We start from the raw sequence: 20606 nt of genomic DNA on the forward strand, positions 1-20606 counted from the left end.
TATTTGTATATCACTAGCTTGCCGTATCGACCACCTTCACAGTAAGGTTCAAAGTATAGGTAAGTGATTGTATTAAGATATTAATAGGCAATAGTTATCCTTTATATAAAAATATACATAAAATCACGGCTGTAGGTATTCAACTTAAAATATAATCCATGCTATTATTATAAATGGGAAAGTGTATGTGTGTGTCTATTTTTTTGTCCGTCTTTCACGGCAAAACGGAGCGACGAATTGACGTGATTTTTTAAGTGGAGATAGTTGAAAGGATGGAGAGTGACATAGGCTACGTTTTGTCTCTTTCTAACCCCCCTACATTTCTAAAATGGGGGGTGGAAGTTTGTATGGAGTATTCCGCAATTTTCAAGAACAAAAAAATCATGCATCATTTTTTTTTGGAAATCTGCCTCCAACCTCTTGGTACATATCGTGGCTGACTTTGCAAACTGAATACGGAGTATCTGCAATTTTTTGCTAAAATAATTTGCGTCAGTCAGCGACGTCAGCGATATAGGAAAAGGGAAACTAGTAAATAACAGTAACTCTACGTATAGAACAGTAACTCTCCGTCCCGCACCAATTCGTAACTAGATTTACCTCACCCCCTCTGGGTCTTACTTTAGTTTTACTTTAATAATAATAAAAATAAGTAAGTAAGTAGTCGTTACATGAGTCATGTCAGGGGCCTTTGGCGGCTCAATAGTAACCCTGACACCAGGGTTGATGAGGTTGGTAATTCACCTCACAACCCACACGATAAGAAGAAGAAGATAAAAATAAAAACACTTTATTGCACACAAATTCACAAAACATTAGCCAAACACACATTAACATTAATTTTAGTCTTCTAATGAACCACACACATTGCTATTGGAATGGCTAGCAGCTTCCATTATATTTGTTCCCATCGTCCTTTTGTTTACTTTCTGTAGACGAATCTTTTCATTACGTCCAGTTCAGTTCAATACGGAAGTTTTTGCACGAAGATATTACAAATAACTTCGACCTCGTTGAATGCAAGAAACAAACTGTAAATGCTTGAATGGAGATATAAATTGACAACCTCCGTTTTATCTCGACACACGATATATGATTCAACTTAACGCCTATACGCCTTTGCATGTTAGGAGAGTTGTCAGTAAGTTGTTATTGTTCATGGGAAACTATGGAAGGCGTTATGTTCTGAGTAGCTGGAGAGCCGGCGTGGACATGAGATATCGCGCACATCACGTTTTTCCATACCCTTTTCATCCCCTTAGGGGCCGATATTCGGAATAAAAACTATCCCATGTTCTTCCCTAGGTCTCGAACTCGAACAGATTTCATCAAAATCGAAAGGTAACTGGCAGACAGAGTTATAATATTAGTGTGGATTTTGTACCACAGAATGTATAGGTAAACGTTATCAGCTGTTCACACGTCATGTCAATTATGGGTTTCAAAACTCGGTCCTAGGTTTGAAAACTTTATTAGCCGCCCGTAGAGGTGCAGACGTCGTAGTATATATTCCACTCACTCACTGAGGTCGTTTTCTAAAAACAGATGTTAAAGGTATTCTGAATTATTATTATTAGACGGAATTCTTCTACAATTGCGTAGTTGCCTAGGTCAAATATAAATTATGATATTCTGTTTACTAAATAAAGATAGATCTAAAACTAACAAAAGACGATTTCTTTTTTCTATTTAAATGATTTATGATGCAATTTAAAAATTTAAAGGGAAAAAATCATGTTTGTTGTATCTCAGCCTTTCTTAAATATTTATTTCATTTGGTTTTTAGTATTTATTGTTATAGCGGCAACAGAAATACATCATCTGTGAATATATCAACTATCTAACTTAGGACTTAGATAGTTTAGTATTATTAGTAATAGGACCCCGTTTTTACCCTTTGGGTACGGAACCCTAAAATACGTTTTGCTCTCTAGAATTGGCACCAATGGAAAATATGTAATTTAACATCTTGTTTCCTGTTAAATTTAATAATTTTCCTGATAAATGTTGGAAAAAATAAAACCACAAATAGTGAGGAAAATTCTTCGATGATGGAATCTATGATAGAAATGGATGAGTAACACCATAAATACTATAAAAAGTAGTTGTGTTCTGCAGATAAATAACATGACGCATATGTAAATCAATGTAGAAAATATATAGCGAATTTAAGTAGGTTATTATGGATACCTAAAAAATTAAAAAAATGGAAGAGGCCAATATCTTATTTTGTTTAAACTCACATCATATTACGATGGATGTAGCTCTGACTAGTCCAATTGGCAACATAGTCTTGTGCTTACGATATATTGTATAACAATATTTAATGATTCTTTAAAAAAAAACGTCTGTACTGAGGTATTCTTGCAGCTCTTTTCCACGGCTATACGGGTTGTGTTCTCACAATCTGTATAGCCGGGGAAAAGAGGCTGCATGAATACTGCAGCAGAATGCTGCAGTAGTTTTAGGCGGATGAGATGTTCGTTATGTAAAACATGACGGTTCTAAATGCACCTATATTACCTACTGAAAAAAGATATTTTTGAATTTGAATCCGAATTGGATATTATTAATTATACATCTAGAATACTATTTAACTCACATTTATAATTTATGTAAGTATTTGTTTATGTTTTATACAGGTATATCGTCGTATAAACCATGACTTACGTCAAGGAAAACAAATGCGTTAGACTTTACCATTAAACCAACTAATAGTTCTAATCTTGCATACCTTCCATAATCATACTTTTGAACTACTTATCTCATATCTTAATGAGGATTAATGTGCGTGCATTTCTTAAGGCAGATACATACATTGCGAGGCATGTGCCCTATGTACAGTCATGAGCAATATAATGTACCCACTTTAGGACTCTGTCGCACTAACATATTTGACATTTAGTGAGACTTACAGTTCAATTTGTCAAAAAAGTTAATGTGACATAGTACCAAAGTGTATAAGTATAATAATATATTAATGCTCGTGACCGTACGCAATGCCAATGTGCGTACCTTCATGCAAGGCGTTGGTGATACTATACCGTATACTGAGGGAGATGATTCTGCTCATGATTCTGAATTAATATCAAGTTGAATTTTCCGTCGCAAAAGTTCGGTACTATGGCACTAATATCCTGTATTCGTGACGAGGCGAACGTGAATACAGTCAGTGCATCTGCATCTTCGCCTCGAATATGAAGGTAGGTACTCACATTGCGAGGCGTACGGCGCATAGCGTGTAGTTGTTCCTCTAGGTTATTCAAATGAGAATGTGCAATTGGATAAAAATCTGTAAACACATGAAGGTTAAAAAATGTCGGTGGGATTTTGCCGATTTAGGATTGGCTAGATACTGTTGCAAATTATTTTTTATGTAGGGCAACTCTACTTACTTTTTCTTTTTGCTTGCCACGCCCCACAGCATGTTGGAAATTATTTTTTAAGTAAGGCACCTCTGCCGTCTAATTTTTTCTCTTTTCTCTACGACGCTGTGTGTGACGTGTGCTCTTACGCAAATAAATTGATTTGATTGACCCTGTATAAGATCTAGGTGAAGAAACAATAAAAACCTCTTCAGTTACGAATTATGAATGTGAGTTTATGAATGAAAATAAACATTAGGCCATTAGGTCACGTGATCATAAGAATATTACCTTGCCACAGTTCATAATGACGTGTATGAATTACATTACACGGTTTAATATAACAAAAAAATATTTATCAAGTAAATCAAAGCATACCACCGAATCACAGTGATTCATATATCGACTGAAGCCATAGTTGCCTTTTTAGGTAGTGTACGGTTTGGAGCATTAGTATGTATACATTTTGGTACCATGTCACATTAACTTTTTTGACAAATTGAACTGTAAGTCTCACTAAATGTCAAATATGTTAGTGCGACAGAGTCCTAAAGTGGGTACATTATATTGCTCATGACTGTACGCAAAGACGTATTGTACATTAACGTACAAGTATATTTTCTTGAGGTAGATAGTGCCACAAAATAAACAGCCAGGGCTATTCTGGATTTGTTTTTCCCAATGATGGACCTGTCACCATATTTTGCGATCAAGTAAACTAGAGACGACGTCTATGCATGGTGTTAGTGACATTGTAACGAAAACTTTGAGGGAAGATTCCAACCATGATTCTCAGAGTAGATTTCAAGTGGAATCTTCTATCGCAATAATTGAAAATATTTTAAAAAACCTAAAGTTTTCATGAATTCACCGACAGGAAAATTCACTTCATATCAACTCAGAATCATGGTCTGAATCATCCCCTCAGTATTTGTTATAATGTCACTAATACCCTATCGCAATACGCTATCTATATGGCAAAAGTATAGAATTGAAAATAATTTAAAAAAGAACACAACAAACACATGAATTTTGCGACGGAAAATTCCACTTGATATCAACTCAGAATCATGGTCTGAATCATCCCTCTCAGTATTTGTTACGATGTCATAAACACCCTGCATTTACACATCATATTTACAATCAACAGTGGATGCAAGTTTTCTGATTACTTGTGGTTCTGCCCACCCCATTAGGGATTAAAGGTAAGTTTATGTATGTATATTAAAGTAGAAGAACCGACTGTCCAACGTGATGGGTTAATTCTAGTTATTAAGCAACACCTTATTTTTAGTATCTGTTGTACCTATAGGTACTTATTTTTTTGTTTCTGTTATGTTTTATATTATTTCGGAATTGTTCTCTAAAACATTTTCAACAAAAATAAGATTTTGTTGACGAGCATTTTTTAGACAATATTGTCTTTTTTATCATTTATTGAAAGGGATAGTGACAGCTTCTTCTATATCAATTTTACGAATCTTATCAATTTTACAAATGGTTGCAAAACATGTTGCAAGCCAATTACAACTATCCACGGTTTACATTTTGTAGGATTGATGCAAGCAATCGAAGCAATGAAGGTTTTAAACTTATAGAAATAGGTGTAACTTTGTATTGCAGTCAATCATCGTAATTTGGTTGAATGTGGACATATATTGTATGTGTGGATATAGTACGTGTAAATATACTGACTGTCTCGTGTTTCGATATGTATTCACGTGTTTGCAGAAACCTATAGAATGTGTTCAGTATAGCGATGAGTATACTTATATGGCTTATTTGTGACCTTGGCGAGGTTTTCTACTACTTTGTCTACAAACATATTAATATATTACAACGTTTTATTTTAAAACAAAACGTATCGTAAATGCACTTGTTGATTAGAATGGCATATCCAGTGATGTGCCGGCAGTAAGGCAAATTATGTAATAAAAAAAATATATACTTTTTGAAGTCGGTAAAAAGAGCGATGATCCTAGCCATTAGGCAGATAGATTCAGAGTAAAAGATAGAACAATTTGAAATACTCTTACCCTGGTCTTTCTTTAAAACTTTCTGAATTATATCGAGATATGTTCGCCTAGATTTTCCAGTCGCATTAAAATTTTTGCTAGGTAGAGGTAGCCGTTGGTCCCGGTTACTACTTACTGAGGGGTTAAAATGGCCACATCTAAGAAAGCAATATTGATATTTGACATTTGTTTGCATTGCGCACTTACTTTTATATGCGCAAATGTCAAATTGCAATATTGCTTTCTTAGATGAATTGCTTCGATGTGGCCATTTTAACTCCCCAGATGTAAGTAAGTAGTCGTTACATGAGCCATGTCAGGGGCTTTTGGCGGCTCAATAGTAACCCAGACGCCAGGGTTGATGAGGTTGGTAACACCTCACAACTCACACGATAGAAGACTTGGTAGATCAATAGCAAAAAAAAAGTAAAAAAGTAACTAGTAAAAGTAGCATGGAGAATGTTACACCGACAAGAGCGTGGCTCTTAAATTAGTGATGATGATATTGTCGCCAAATCACATTCGATGTAATTATCTTCAACAAAACCTTATTTTTTTTAATTAATAGCATTCTGCGTAAAAGTTAAGACCACTAATTGTTACTTGGATTAAATCTAGTTTGTCCTAAGGATTTGTTTATAAAAATCACACCCCAATGTAATTTTTCAAAATGGCGCTTAGGTAGTTTTCACTAAAAGGCGATGATATGAAGAATCATAAGTAGGTAAGTGTGCATAAGCATAGTATTATTCGTACAAAGGTAAAGGTGAACAATGGGTATCTATATTGCAATTATGTTATTAACACCTTCGAGGAAAGCATCAATCAATCAATGAATGTTTTCCTATGTAAATGTAGAGTTGTGTTTTCCCATTTTTTCCATTGTAAGTATAGTTTCCTTTGTGTTTTCTTGACACTTTAGTAATTATATATGTATAACTACTGAAAAATCCTAATTGAATAAGTAATATATTATTTAAGTACGCTTTTTACTTGACGCAGAAAATGCATTTTTAGAAAATAATAGGTGATTATGAATTACAGAAAAAGATTACAAGTAATTAAATTTTCACAAGACAGTGCGAAATTATTCTTTATCATATCTCATACAACACATAACATAACATAAGCTCACGACTATATGCCAATTGGGGTAGTCAGAGTACATCTGTCGCATGATGAACTAAGTAACCACCGAGCTTTCTGTTACACCAACGTGATAGTTGGACGTGGTGGGGTGGTAGCGAACGGGCTGGTGGTGGTTTTTGAATTATAGAAAACTTTTTAAAAATAGATAATTTAAAAGAATCTGTATGTGATTATCAATGACTTTAGAATATCCATTATAATATGGTCGGATGGTCACTAAAGGCCATCTTACAATTTCATCAAAATTGGTTGCAAGTTGTCTTCTTTTACTTGTAACATTGCCGGGTGGGAGGGATTTTATGTACTGTATAATAGGTGTAGATTCCTTCTTGGCACATGACTTTGGCAGGTAATGTACTCTCTCTCTCTCTCTATTTAAGAGCTGCGCTCTTGTCGGTGGAGTAACCGCCATTCGTCTCTTCTTCCCGCCAAAACCTTCACCTCCCGATACGACACGACCTGCACCTTCTCTTTTATTTGTTTCATAAATGTTATCCTAGGTCTACCCCTTCCTCTCTTCCCTTCAATAATAATAGGTAATGTACAAACAATTTATTTTTTGTCCGCTGTACAATGCACCTATAAGTAAATCACTTGGCATCCAAGACGCAATATTAAGTTGCACGAATAGAAAAAGGTAAGTACTTAGCTCTGTTCCAAATGAGCCCCCTATCTAGGTAGATAGGTAAGAAAAATCTTAGTATTCTTCTTCTATCGCGTGGGTTGTGAGGTGGATTAAAACCTTATCAACCCTGGTGTCAGGGTTATTATTCAGCTGCCAAAGGCCTCTAACAAGGCTCATGTAACGACTACTTACTTACATCAGTAAGCAGTACCCGGGACCAACGGCTTAACGTGCCTTCCGAAACATGGATCATCTTACTTAATCAGGGTGATGAGCCTGTAATGTCCTAACCAAATTAGGAATCACAAAGTGATTTTTGTGACATTTCCCCACCGGTATTCGAACTCGGGACCTCCAAATCGTGAGCCTAACGTGTACATCGCAACTAAAGTATCGTTGAGTACGATTACCAGTAGGTAATCGCTGTGAGTTATCTCATTCAGAATTGGAACTCTACCTCTACCTACCCTGATAGCGTTAAGGGCGTGACTTTATGTATCTATAAAAGATAAGGATACTATGAACTTGTATGCAACAGAAGCGAATCCGATTATTTATTTTTGTTCTTTAATTTCGAAAATATGTACTTAAACAAAAACTTGACAAGATCGTTTCCATTCGGGTACAAACGTTTGCAGTAATTTGGTGATTTACAGCAAGGTTGAAAATTATAATTAAGTATGTAGGAAGTAACCGAGTTCTATTTGTGACTCTTGCAATGTAAATGCACAAAATATTAGCAACTAAAGATAATTATAATTTGTCTTCAAACATATTTATTCTTAAACATATTAAATATGAATGGATAAACTTTATAGCTTACACTACAAATAAAATCCTAAACTAAAGTGGGTAAAAGTGGACGTATTGCAAAATGCGCTCTTCCAGACAACATAGGAGATATAAAACGTGTAGGTATCTACCGACTGCACTGCCCCAAGTTATATGTTTTACTAATCAATGGAAACCTTCCAAGGATCAATCGGTCAGGTCGTAGTCTAGACGTTTCATAACACTCGATGTGTTTATGAATATGTAGGTATTGATACTCCTCAGACAAATTATCCTCCCTCCCTTGGCCTCCGTGGTCCATTAGTTGAGCGTTGGGCTCACGATCCGGAGGTACCGGGTTCGAAGCCCGGTGGAGTACATAACACAAAAATCACTTTGTTCCCACTTTGTTAGTCATTTTCATCCCTAGTTAGGACATTACAGGCTGACCATCTAATTGTCCGAAAGTAAGATCATCCTTGCTTCGGAAGGCACGGTATATAAGCCGTTAGTCCCGGATACTACTTACTAATGTAAGAAAGTAATTGTTAGATGAGCCATGTCAGGGGACTTTGGCAGCGCAATGGTAACCCCAGGATTGATGTACATTATTTTTTTTTGAATGGAATACACAATTCAGTGCCAATACGACATAACCTTTTGAATAAAGACAACCTTTGCGTAAAGGTTTCGTCCGCAATCCCAAGCCTAATTGATATCATCCATTTTGAGATTCTTGATAACTTGTAACTTGTGAAAAAGTTGGAATTTCAATGCGTACGTCAGGACGTATTTTATGAAAAAATAATATTAAAATTAAATTAAAGTATTGAAATTAATATTAATTATTCTCTCTTCTTATCGTGTCGATGGCAAACTAAATAGTATCGGCCCAAAACTTGGCAACAAGTATGGCGCTATCTGCAGCGCTCATCAGATCCTCCTGCGTGAAGGTGTTCGGGCACGCAGGATACGATGTAATACGATGATTACGATGTCGATGGATGTTGATATTAATTATTAAAATTAATATTAAGATCACTTTTTGATCCCTAGTTTGGTTAGGACATTACAGGCTGATCACTTGATTGTCCAAAAGTAAGACGATCCGTGTTTCGGGACGCACGTTAAGCCGTTGGTCCCGGTTACTACTTACTGATGTAAGTACGTATTCGTTACATGAGTCGTATCAGGGGCTTATGGTGGCTCAATAATAACCCAAGAATATCAGGAGAATTGATAGTACCTAAATAATAAATAAAAAAAACAAAAATCTCTTGTCTGGTTTTGAATGCCATCTGAGCTTGAGGAGGTACAATTGTTATTAACATCTCATTCGAAATTGCATGACTAACTTAGACAGGGCTAAACTTATTGGAGACTGTCTGTCCTTTTTAGTCTCTAAGTTAAAGAAAAGGAGGAAAAATCAAAATGAGTTTAACTTAAGACATACTCGTACGTATTTGAATCGACACCATTGTCACTTCAAACGTGTAGAGCTAACCTCTAAATTGGGTAGTTTCCAACTAGTCAAATCAGTTACTTTTTACTAAACGTCAAAACACGAAATTGCTATGAAATTAGTATGAAAAAGCAACCTGTGACGTCATAGAAAAACGTGACAAAATGTCGTACTTATTATTACATTTTTCTTTATTAAAATTCATAAATAAGTTAAATAGAAAAAAGAAAAGGTTTTTAGTCACATTTAGACCTGTCTTTATGGATTTCATAATTGATCTTTGACTTGGGAAACTACCCAAATGTTTAGGTCTAGAATCATTGATATACAATATGTTACTAATGTCTAGAACAATCACAGTGATATGACGTCACTAGCCTTCATGCTCGTCTTCTCATAGACTTATCCTGTATATATTGAAGAATATTGTTTTCCATATCCGTGTAGAATCGCAACTCGGAGCATCTAATCAAATTATCACAATTACTCTTAGTACTGACAACATAATAGTATACAAGTGACCATAATAAATTCATAGTTTGTTAAAATATATCGTCTGCCGTGTCATAAGACAAGCACACGTGATAAGCACTTTATTTTATACTATTCGCGTGAATAGTTGTGACATAATATTACTTATTTATTTATTTATTATGGTACATCAACAGCAGTACATACACAAACACACAATATAAAATACACATAGGAAAAGTTCCGGTATGCCTGCCAATTATAGACGCACACAACACTGATAATAAAAAGTATATTATGTCACATATATAAGTAATTTATAAAATAATGTGTGTTGCTGAAATATTACTTGTCACATTTGTACACATTAAATTATACTGGCGTCGTTTTAGTCTTTCCTTGTCATAAGAGTTATTTTTATATACAGTCATGAGCAATATCATGTACCCACTTTAGAACCCTGTCGTACTATCATATTTGTCACTTAATGAGACTTACGGTTTAATTTCTCAAAAAAGTAAATGTGACATAGTGTCAAAGTGTATACATATTAGTACTCGTGACCGTACACGTCTGAACGCCGGTGAAATATAGGACTTCAGTATATGTAAAATAGCTATAGTCTTATTATTTAGGCTAAGAGTGCATAAATACTCGTATATGCAGGACCTAGGTTAATATGAATATACGCATAGCCATAGGTTACTAAACGTCAAAACACAAAATTACTATGGAAATTGTATGAAAAAGCACTCTATGAGTGTCTTCTAAATAAATGTTTTTCACTGGGTACCGAAAATCTACCGAAAACAGTTTATAATAGAAAGAATATGTTATTATATTAACATTATACATTATTAGTTTACTTTTATTTATTTCTTGTTGCACCATCCCGCAACCAAGTCTAGTAAATGTTTGTTTCCTGGTAGTTGCCGTCTGGAAGAAATTGCTCTAGAGAATAAGGCCGCCCAAGTGGTATTGTACTATATTAATTTATTATGTCTGATTGTTAAAATTAAGCTCTGTGGAATAAAAAGTATTTGTTTTGATACTGACGATAAACAATATTAATAAAAAAAGAAATAGTATGAATCGTTGAAAAACGTTCGTTGTATATTGGCTTTATTTTTTTTCCATATGTTTACCACAATATGTTAAATGGTGTTCTGATTTTCCATACAGTAGGTAATTAGCGTTACTCTGAGAAATGATTGTTCCAAAAATACTCTTATCTTACAATCCTTTGTTATCTGAGTATAGTTAGAAGAAAAGACAGTTTGCGACGCGAAATGCGACAATGAATATCATTGATTCCTATTATGTTACTACAGATTGAGCGATGTCAGGTGAGAAAAGGCTTGATGAAGTTAGTAATCCACCACTCTGATACCGACACCGCCGGCGTGGTCGACGATTTCCCTCAATCAGCGATTATCGCTTTCGACCCACTAATATTTTTCCTCTCAGACGACGCCCTGAGCCGAGGTTCGCGCCCATCTGGGCACCCTCAGGCCTGCTGTTAAACGTTGTACCGGGTGAGAGTCTTCAGCGCTCCCCAATTGTCCGGCCAAGTAGTTAATGCCAAATCTACATTAAGTCACGTCAAAAAAAAGGTAATCCACCTCATGAATCCTCGGAAGATATTCTGTCCTAATTGTGTACTAGTCTAGGTTCAAGATAAATTATGAAATTCTGATTACTAAATAAAGACAGATGTAAAAGTAACGAAAAACATTTCCTTTTTTATATTTAACTTATTTATGAATTTTAATCAAGACAAATATAATAATAAGTCCGCCATTTTATCACGTTTTTCTATGACGTCACAGTGTGCGTTTTCCTACAAATTCCATAGTAATTTCGTGTTTTGACGTTTAGTAAAAAATAAATGATTCGACTAGTTGAAAACTAGCCTATAGTATCTGAGTTCCATCGACGATATGGTCTTGTCAATGCTGTGTAACAATTTCTTTTTGTTTCTTGTAACACTTGCAATTGTTTTGATACGATTAATAACAAAATGTTTAAAATACACAAGTTGTGTATTCAGAACAGTAGTCTGTACTGCATTTTGTGTAAGTGCCAAGAAATTAGTGACGGAAATATTCTTTCATTTCAGATTTACGCCAAGATTTTTTTCTTACAACCGCTTGAAGTTTTTAAAATGGCCCGTACTGCGCTGGTTTTGACTTCGCGGGTTGGAAGGTCATATAGGCTGTCGCTTTTGTAAAAAACCGGACCTGTCAAATCTTCAGGTTTGGTAAGCGGAACGTGTGAAAAACGGGATAACCTACCACCACATCACCTACCACTTTGTTCTTACAGAAAGCTCGGTGAGGTGTGGGTGCTCAATTCATCTGGCGATGGATGTACTTGCGACTGACTACTTCCTTGGGATATAGGTAGTTGTGCTCTGTGTTCTTTTGAATATTGTTTAGGGCCACATATTTAGTTACTTAACATGATTAACGCGCTTCCATCGGGTCAGAAATAGGAAGGTAATTATTTGCCGCTTTCCGGTTTACCCGTTATCAAAACGCGGACCGTTAAGTATCACTTAATCGCGTTTTGGACTACGTTTGTCAACATTGCATTTATTACTTGTCTGTTGAACTGTTCAATGTTTGCACTGACGTGTTATATCTTAGAGGTTTGAGTGTTTTAGGACCCTTATAGGGTCACTTTGTTGTCCGTCGGTCTGTATGTATGTCAAGACCTTTTATCTCGGGAATGCGTGGAAGTATCAAGTTGAAATTAACATCGGATACTTATGTCTGCAGCCCCTTGAAGCTGTATAAAAATCAAGCTTCTAAGTCAACGCATTCAGAAGATACGGCTATTTGTGCATCATATTCTCCCAGAGACCTACAATCGTGAAATATGCCAGAAAGAAGGTCTTACAGTACTAGTAAACGACAATAGGCTCGTTTCCCACTAGTGAAATCAGTTACTTTTTACTAAACGTCAAAACACGAAATTACTACGGAATTTGGATAAAAAACACACTATATATTTATATTATTACATTTTTCTTGATTAAAATTCATAAATAAGTTAAACAGAAAAAAGAAAATATTTTTCGTTAGTTTTAGATCTGTCTTTATTTAGTCATCAGAATTTCATAATATATTTTATCTTGAACAAGACCCAATTCGAAAATCAATAATTTGTTTTTTCGTCACACCAACTTCAATCTTATTTGCAGTTGGTAAAGTAATCGCGACCTCTATCGATGCGACCTATATCCAAGCCTGGTACACCCTGGCCGCAAGCTAACTTCATCGGGTTTGATTGCTCATACCGTGTGGCCGTAAACAACATTAAAAAATGTTGTCTTAAGGGGTTGAGGTGGCCACTTTGACGTCTCGCACCACCTAAATATTTTGCTAGGGCCGCCACTGCATTGATCATATCCACACGAGAGAAGAAGCACAGAGCCATGTCAAGGGCATACCTGGCGGCTTAATAACAACCCTGACACTATGGGGACGTCGGTCATTGACCTCATGTTTCATTTAATAGAAAAATTGATGCAACTTGCTCGGCCTTTGGTTTACCAATCTGCATGAAAAGATCTTTTATTGCTACCTTTATCGCGAACATAAAGCTAGGTGACGTGTGGGTATTTAATTCATCTTGCGATGGATGTACCTCCAAGTGATGTACCGATCCCGGGAATGTTCCCAAAGTGGGAAAGTTCCCGTTATAAAGACTCTTTAATATTACTATTACATTTTATTACATTACATTACTAGTCCTTACGGACATTGCTGCCGATTCCTGTACGTACACACCATCTAAGTTTATTTTAAAGTTGTCGAATGTCCTTTTAAAATCCAAACCCCATTGTTTAACTATTGTGTCTAGAAATCTCGGCCTTACGAGGTTAAGTTATACCTATCATTTTCTTATCCGCCGAAAACTGTTAATCGACAAGCATAAAATTTATGGAACACATTTAAATTTTAGGCAGAAGTTTAAATAAACCGTTCCATAATTTTATATTGGCCATTAACCCGACAGAATAAGTTGACAGCACGTGTCAAACAGGTTGCATATCAGCGAGATGCCTATTTTATTCGCCCGGGTTATCTTTCATTTTAAAATTAACAGTTGTCAATCATCCGTCCCTTATCTTTTCGGCGGATATGAAAATGACAGGTACCTATAACTTGAAATAAAATAAGGATGTGTCTGCAGGAATCGGGGTCATTGGCTGCTTTTCGTTTTCAAATTGTTCTGGTCATATCTGCCTAAAGGGTAGCTTATTACCTATTTTACCTCTTTTTATATATTTTTTGCACCTTTTACTGCCGGGAACATTCCCAAAGTGGGAAAATTCTCGGGAACGGCACATCAGTGCCTCTGATTTAGTCGCGAATGTGGCATTTTTAGACCCACAGCTGTTAGTCGTGGTTTGTATTTCCTGATCGCTACAATGTTTGTTTTGACGCTAAAGTGAATGGACAGTTACTTAGTTGACATAGTGCAGCTTAGACAGCATAGTCACTTAACAGCGGTTGAGTTTGTGGTCTAACGTAAACTGAGTCTAGCTGGGAGCACAGAATAAACAATAATGAGATAACATAACAAAAGCTCACGACTGTATACTTTATAATTTTTATTTTTTTGAAGTGACTTATTGTAGGTTTGCCGCAGAGGGCATTAACTAGTTGGCCGGAACGACTACGTATACTTATCCCATTGATGACTAAAAAGTACATCAGTATACATGTACGTAATTATGGTGGATAATCAACACGCGTCCAACCAGAGCATTGTCTATTCGTAACACAAATTATTCGACACTCAAATTCCTTAATTCCTAGTAAATTAACTACAGAACAATCATCACTACAAATATCTTCAAGCGATAAGGCCGCCATTTGCCGTGTACCTCTTTTGTAAATATTTTCTTTTAATTTGGTGCAATAAAGTGCTGAATTTGAAAAAACCCATAATGTTTTCTTAATTTACCCAACAGCTGATGTTTACGAGTCATTTCCGAAATCCGAATCAAGCAAAAAATCGTGATTACCATCCGAGTGTCGGAAGTGACGGTCATTGCCGTAGCGAAACAAAATTATCTCAAGTTGTAATCGTAAGGACGGTCATCTATTGCTCCGCATAGCCAGCTACGCACAGTGCATATACAAATTCATTTTGTATGAAAATGTAGGATGAAGGAAACAACACAGCCTCCGTGGTCTAGTGGTTAGAGCGTTAGGCTCACGATCTGGAGGTCCGGGTTCGATTTCCGGTGGAGATATTGTCGAAATCCCTTTACTCCACCTGAATCACTTGATTGCCCGAAAAAGTTACATGTTTCCGTGCTTCGGAAGGCACGCTAAGCCGTTGGTCCCAGGCTAGTAGCCTAAACACCTCCACATACCCGCAGTAGAGCAGCGTGATGGAGTGTGCTCCATCCAGCAGTGGGCCGTATACAGGCTGTTTATGTTTATGTTATGGAGGTGCAACATTGACAAGAACGTGGACCGGACACTCCATACAAAAATCTTATTCTTACAGTGTAAGTGCGAGCGAGACAGATAATCCGCGTGCGCTCCCTATTACTCCATAGTGGCTTACAGCCATTAGACTAAAGTAAGACCCAGAGGGGGTGAGGTAAAACTAAGCTCGGCGCCCTATACTAATTGGTGCGGGCGGAGAGTTACCGTTCTGTTACTAAGTATTATTCTTTCTTCTATGGGCAAAAAAAGAAAATGTAGGAACATGCAATACATAAACACATGCGTGTGATGTCCAGAGGGGTGGACAGAGCCTCAAATAATTAGAAGACAATGTTCTAAGATGGATATGTTGAACTCTACGGTGACAGTTCATCAGCTGATCGCCGTTGGTCCCGGTTACTACTTACTTATGTAAGTAAGTAGTCGTTACATGAGCCATGTCAAGGGCCTTTGGCGGCTCAATAGTAACCCTGACACCAGGGTTAATGAGGTTGGTACTCCACCTCACAACCCACACGATAGAAGAAGAAGCTGATCGCCCATATTGTCGTTGTTTACAAAACACGAGCATGTTAGATATATTCACTATTTGGCCGGAATTGCCGCGTAGCTTTTCATCGAAAAACATTGTAGAGATTTTTTCTTTATTTTCTTAGGTGAACTTTAGCAATATTCAAACCACGGCTGGGTCAGGAAACAAAAACCACAGAAACTGAATTGCAGTCCAAGTTTAAAGTGCTTTATGTTATACGGGTTTCCCACGTGGACGGTGGAAGATGATTCTTGGAAGGGATCTGCGATTCTGCGCTGTTGTTTTTGTTCCCGCGTTATTAATGTTATTATTGTAACCACACCGCTTTGTTTGTTTAACGTGGATAGCCAATTTAAAATAGCGAGTATTATATTTGTTTATATTACGGCGTATCCTTACTGGAGTGAGTTGAAGAGTAATATTTACACCACCACCGGCGGCACGAAACCGCGCACTCGAATAGGGTAGTTTCGAACTAGTCTAATCAGTTACTTTTTACTAAACGTCAAAACACGAAATTACAAAAAGCAACTTGTGTTCATCATACGACGGTTCTACACACTTGGGAATATAATTGTGAACTTAATATGTTATGTTATTTTATACGGAAGTTAAAAATGACACTTTAAAGCAACTCATCTACAAAACAATATAGTTCTTTGACATTTGTGAATATTTAATATTGTTTTTTTAGATGAATTCCTTCAGTTGGCGTTTCTAGCCCCAGGTCGCCTATATTTAGATTAGGCTGGTGGTAGAGGAATGACGTTTTATGACAGGTAATCTCATCTCGGTCGCGAGACCTGAGATGGTCAGCGGCGCCGGCGCAGCGAGGTGATGGCAATGAATTTACGCGCTAATGACTCCACGCTACTATCGAAACTCGAACTCAAATACTTATATCTTAACTCCTGAGTCGATAAAGTTAATTTTATGAACCCGAACCGTGTGCCATATGGTTTATTAAATGGGTCTAATTTTTATAATGTTTTTCCTTATAGCTAAATTCTAAAGAAACCAATCGTATCATAAAATACTAATTTCTTTATTTTTAAGGCACATAATAGGTTATATCATACCAGTATGTGTAACGTTTGACTTTGAAATAAATATATCTAGTAGGTATTTATTTCATAATTTATTTACAAAATATTAGATACCATCCATCCATTGATTACAAAATATCTTAAACGTCCATAAACTCTTTTGTTTATTTTGTAACCTTACAATCTTTATTACTTATATCAGCAATTCTAATGCCAATTTATGGAAATCACCGTCATAATTTTTTTAACTTCGTCACATCCTTCCAGTATTGCCATATTTGAGTAATTTATTTTGTCTGCCATAGAGTCGTAAAAACTTAATAGTTAATTGGGCAAAGAGTCATTATTTATTTAGACGCACGTACATGCTCTCTCTACTAACAATAACAATTAGTTGTTATACCTACTTAGTGTCTTCTTGTTTAATTTATTTGTATAACCTCTGCTATGAAGGAGCGGAGTTTCCTGGCACAGGCATTACTATGCTTAATAGGAAACTCCAGCTACTAGTTCTAAATGTACACTTTTGTTAATGCAAATAAAATATTTTTATTTTTATTATTATTATTGTTTATTATTAAGTTAAGTAACTGAATATTTGCTTCACTTTATGCTTAAACAGATCGTAACATAACATAATAAGGGACCATATGTGGTATTATAATAATATTTATAACAACTGTTTAGTGTTTACCATATGGTGTGCAATACTTTGTCTTTTGACATAAGTAACATATTATGTACGCCCCACTGCTGGGCACAAGCCTCCCCTCAATTAAACAACCGGGGTATGGAGCATACTCCACTGCTTGGCGGGTATTTTCATTTGAATCCTATCGAGATGGGTAACGCCACAAGTGTCTAAGGTGTATTGATGCACCTCGATAATTAAGAAAACTATTAACCTGGCGTGTGTTTGAAACAAAATTACGGTATCGCTTAAGTGTTCCTTTTTTCAATATAAAGGTGGTATTAATAAACTAATCTCAGCTGAGACTGCTGCCAAGTCCACGCTCAAGTCCCTGTTTTTATATAAGAACTGTCACATTGACATGTGAGGACAGTCTTAAATCTGAGATTAGTTTATTAATACCATTTTAAGACTCTACCACTTACCGCGTCGTAAAGTTTCGATACACTTCTTTCTATCATTCTCTCTAAATGTCCGAACCATCTGAGCATACCTTTCTCAATTCTCGTTGCACACCATAATATAACAAGTGAACAACTATGGTAATGTAGTTTCTAAAAATAACTGTCTCATAGCCCGCCGAGCCGGTTACGAACAAACTTAGTAAATTATAGTTGGAGAAATGGACTAGTTAAGTCAAGTGGTGCTTAGAATCCCCCTACTTATGAAGGTGATCGTTTGCTTAACGACGTAATGGCAGGATGAAGGTTTCCGCATTTTTGAAAACACGTATATTATATTATGCGCGTAAACGTACGCTCGTATATCTTATTTCTTACAGGAGAGATGATAGCTAACTGTAAATGTCGTTAAGGAAATCTCTATGATTGTTGTGGGGGGGTTGTTTGTGTCTTGAAAGTTGCTATAGTAAATATTTAACAACAACCGCTTTATTTTAAGTACCAGGTTTGGCACGAGGTTTAAACCTGTAGGGTCTGTATGACAACCGCGCCGCGCGCTGCGCGAATTATATTGAGCGCTTCGACCAATAGCCGTTTGACGTCCATCTACGTAGATAGAATTCGAATCGTTTATTGGTTCAAGTGCTCGATATAATTCGCGCCGCGTGCGGCGCGGTTGTCATGCTGACCCAGCCGGACTAAATTGAATGAGTACTATACAACGCGGTACTTAGAAAAACCATGGACTAAAAAGCGTTATTACAAATGAAGACTAACTCAGATTCGAGGATCATCTTTGGTAATAAAGTTAGTCCGCTGTTCGCCCTAGTTAAAGCATGGTACTAAGTTGACTGATGTCAAATTGACATCTTATCCTTATTCTGGGGTGTGAGGTGAATTAGCAACCTCATTAACACCAGTGTCGTTATTGAGCCGCCAAAGGCCCCTGACATGGTTCATGTAACGACTACTTACTTACATCAGTAAGTAGTAACCGGGACCAAAACATAATATTGTAATAACTACTCAATTTCACTGGGGTGGTGCCATAGAGGCGGCCAATCAGCTCGCAAAAACAGACACTTCACAACCCCGATACCGACCCCGCCGGCGTGGTCCGCCGTGGTCATTTCCCTCATTCAGCGCTTATCGCTCTCGATCCACCGGGTCGATTAAATCTTTCAAATATAGTCCTCTAAGACCTCGCCCTGTGCCGAGGTTAAAATAATAATAATAATAAAAAAGTTTATTCAGGTAAAATTTACGACACACATATTCATATAGGTTCGCGTCCAACTGGGCACCCTCAGACCTGTTGTCTTAAATTTCCGGGTGAGAGCCTTCAGCGCTCCCCATTTGTCCGGCCAAGTAGCTAATGCTATTTGGGGCAAATCTACAATAAGTCACGTCAAAAAAAAAAGTATAAGTAATAGGAATACTTACCTATATCCGTCCGTAAGTCACTACCGATCTTAAATATTTCGGAACAATATCTTAGGCTGGGCTAATACCTAAAAACGTGATACAATAAAATACATGCTCATTTTTTTCCATTGACATTCAGAATTTGCCTTTCAACTGTTTTAAGACAGTAGTTAAACAAAAACTTTACAAAAAAAGTTATTATAAAGTTAGTGATTATTTAGAAGATATGAATGCATGGGATTAACTGTCTGAGAACTGATATTAGACAGCTAAATTACTCAATTGTATACCAATATTTTATGTTTATTTTTATTTTTTTTAAAGAACGTCTAGGACCCTGTGCCGAGGTTTTTCTTGCAGCTTCTTTTCCCCGGCTATACAGGTTGTGAGAAGCTGCAGTAGTTTTAGGCGGATGAGACGTTCGTTATGTAAAATTGACGATTCAAAGTGTAACTATGTTACCTATTGAATAAAGATTTTTTTGAATTTGAATTTTTATCTCACATCATTCACGGAACAATTACGGCAATTTTCAGAAAATGCAAAAGCCATATCCTTCTGTGCTCGGATGTGAATCTTGTGTTTGTTATTTTTTAATTATGATGTATGCTGTGACTATATCAGGTAATTGTGCCATGGAATGAAAATTATCGCTTCGTAAGAAATATGAATTATTGAGTCCCTTAATCATTGTTATTATCACATTTAAGCTAATTGAGATATATAGTACGTGTTTATACGCCGTATTTTATGTTCACGATCTGGAGGTGCGGATTTGATTCTCGATGGGAGACTTTGTGAGACTGTCCTTTGTTTGGTAAAGACATTGCAGGCTTGAATCACCTGAAAAAGTAAAATTCCGTGCTTTAGAGGGCACGTTAAGAGCCGTAAAAACCCGCAGTGGAGCAGCGTGGTGGAGTATGCTCCATTCCCACTCCGGTTGATTGAGGGGAAGCCTGTGCCCTGCAGTGGGACGTAAATAGGCTGTTTATGTTATGTTTATACAAAATGAGCTGTGGTGGAATGGTAATCACTAATCAGTCTAAGATTCACCGAATACGTCTTTTGACTTCAATACCAAGGTGAAGAAAAAGCAAGCAAGCAATTTGCAGTTGTTTGAAGTTGAGTTGATGAGGTCGGTCTCACAACCCACACGAGAGAAGAATACTAAATGTGTTGTCT

The 20606-nt window shown here is 36.5% G+C and overlaps 1 protein-coding gene across 1 annotated transcript in view; it reads left to right on the forward strand.

Annotated features, from left to right (window-relative positions):
• LOC126371839 (serine/threonine-protein kinase S6KL) overlaps window positions 1-20606 on the forward strand; it is an 82045-nt gene that overhangs the window by 42550 nt on the left and 18889 nt on the right. The gene's annotated exons all lie outside the window — the stretch shown is intronic.

The sequence above is a fragment of the Pectinophora gossypiella genome, chromosome 13, assembly GCF_024362695.1.
Source record: "Pectinophora gossypiella chromosome 13, ilPecGoss1.1, whole genome shotgun sequence".
Taxonomy (NCBI): Eukaryota; Metazoa; Arthropoda; class Insecta; order Lepidoptera; family Gelechiidae; genus Pectinophora; species Pectinophora gossypiella.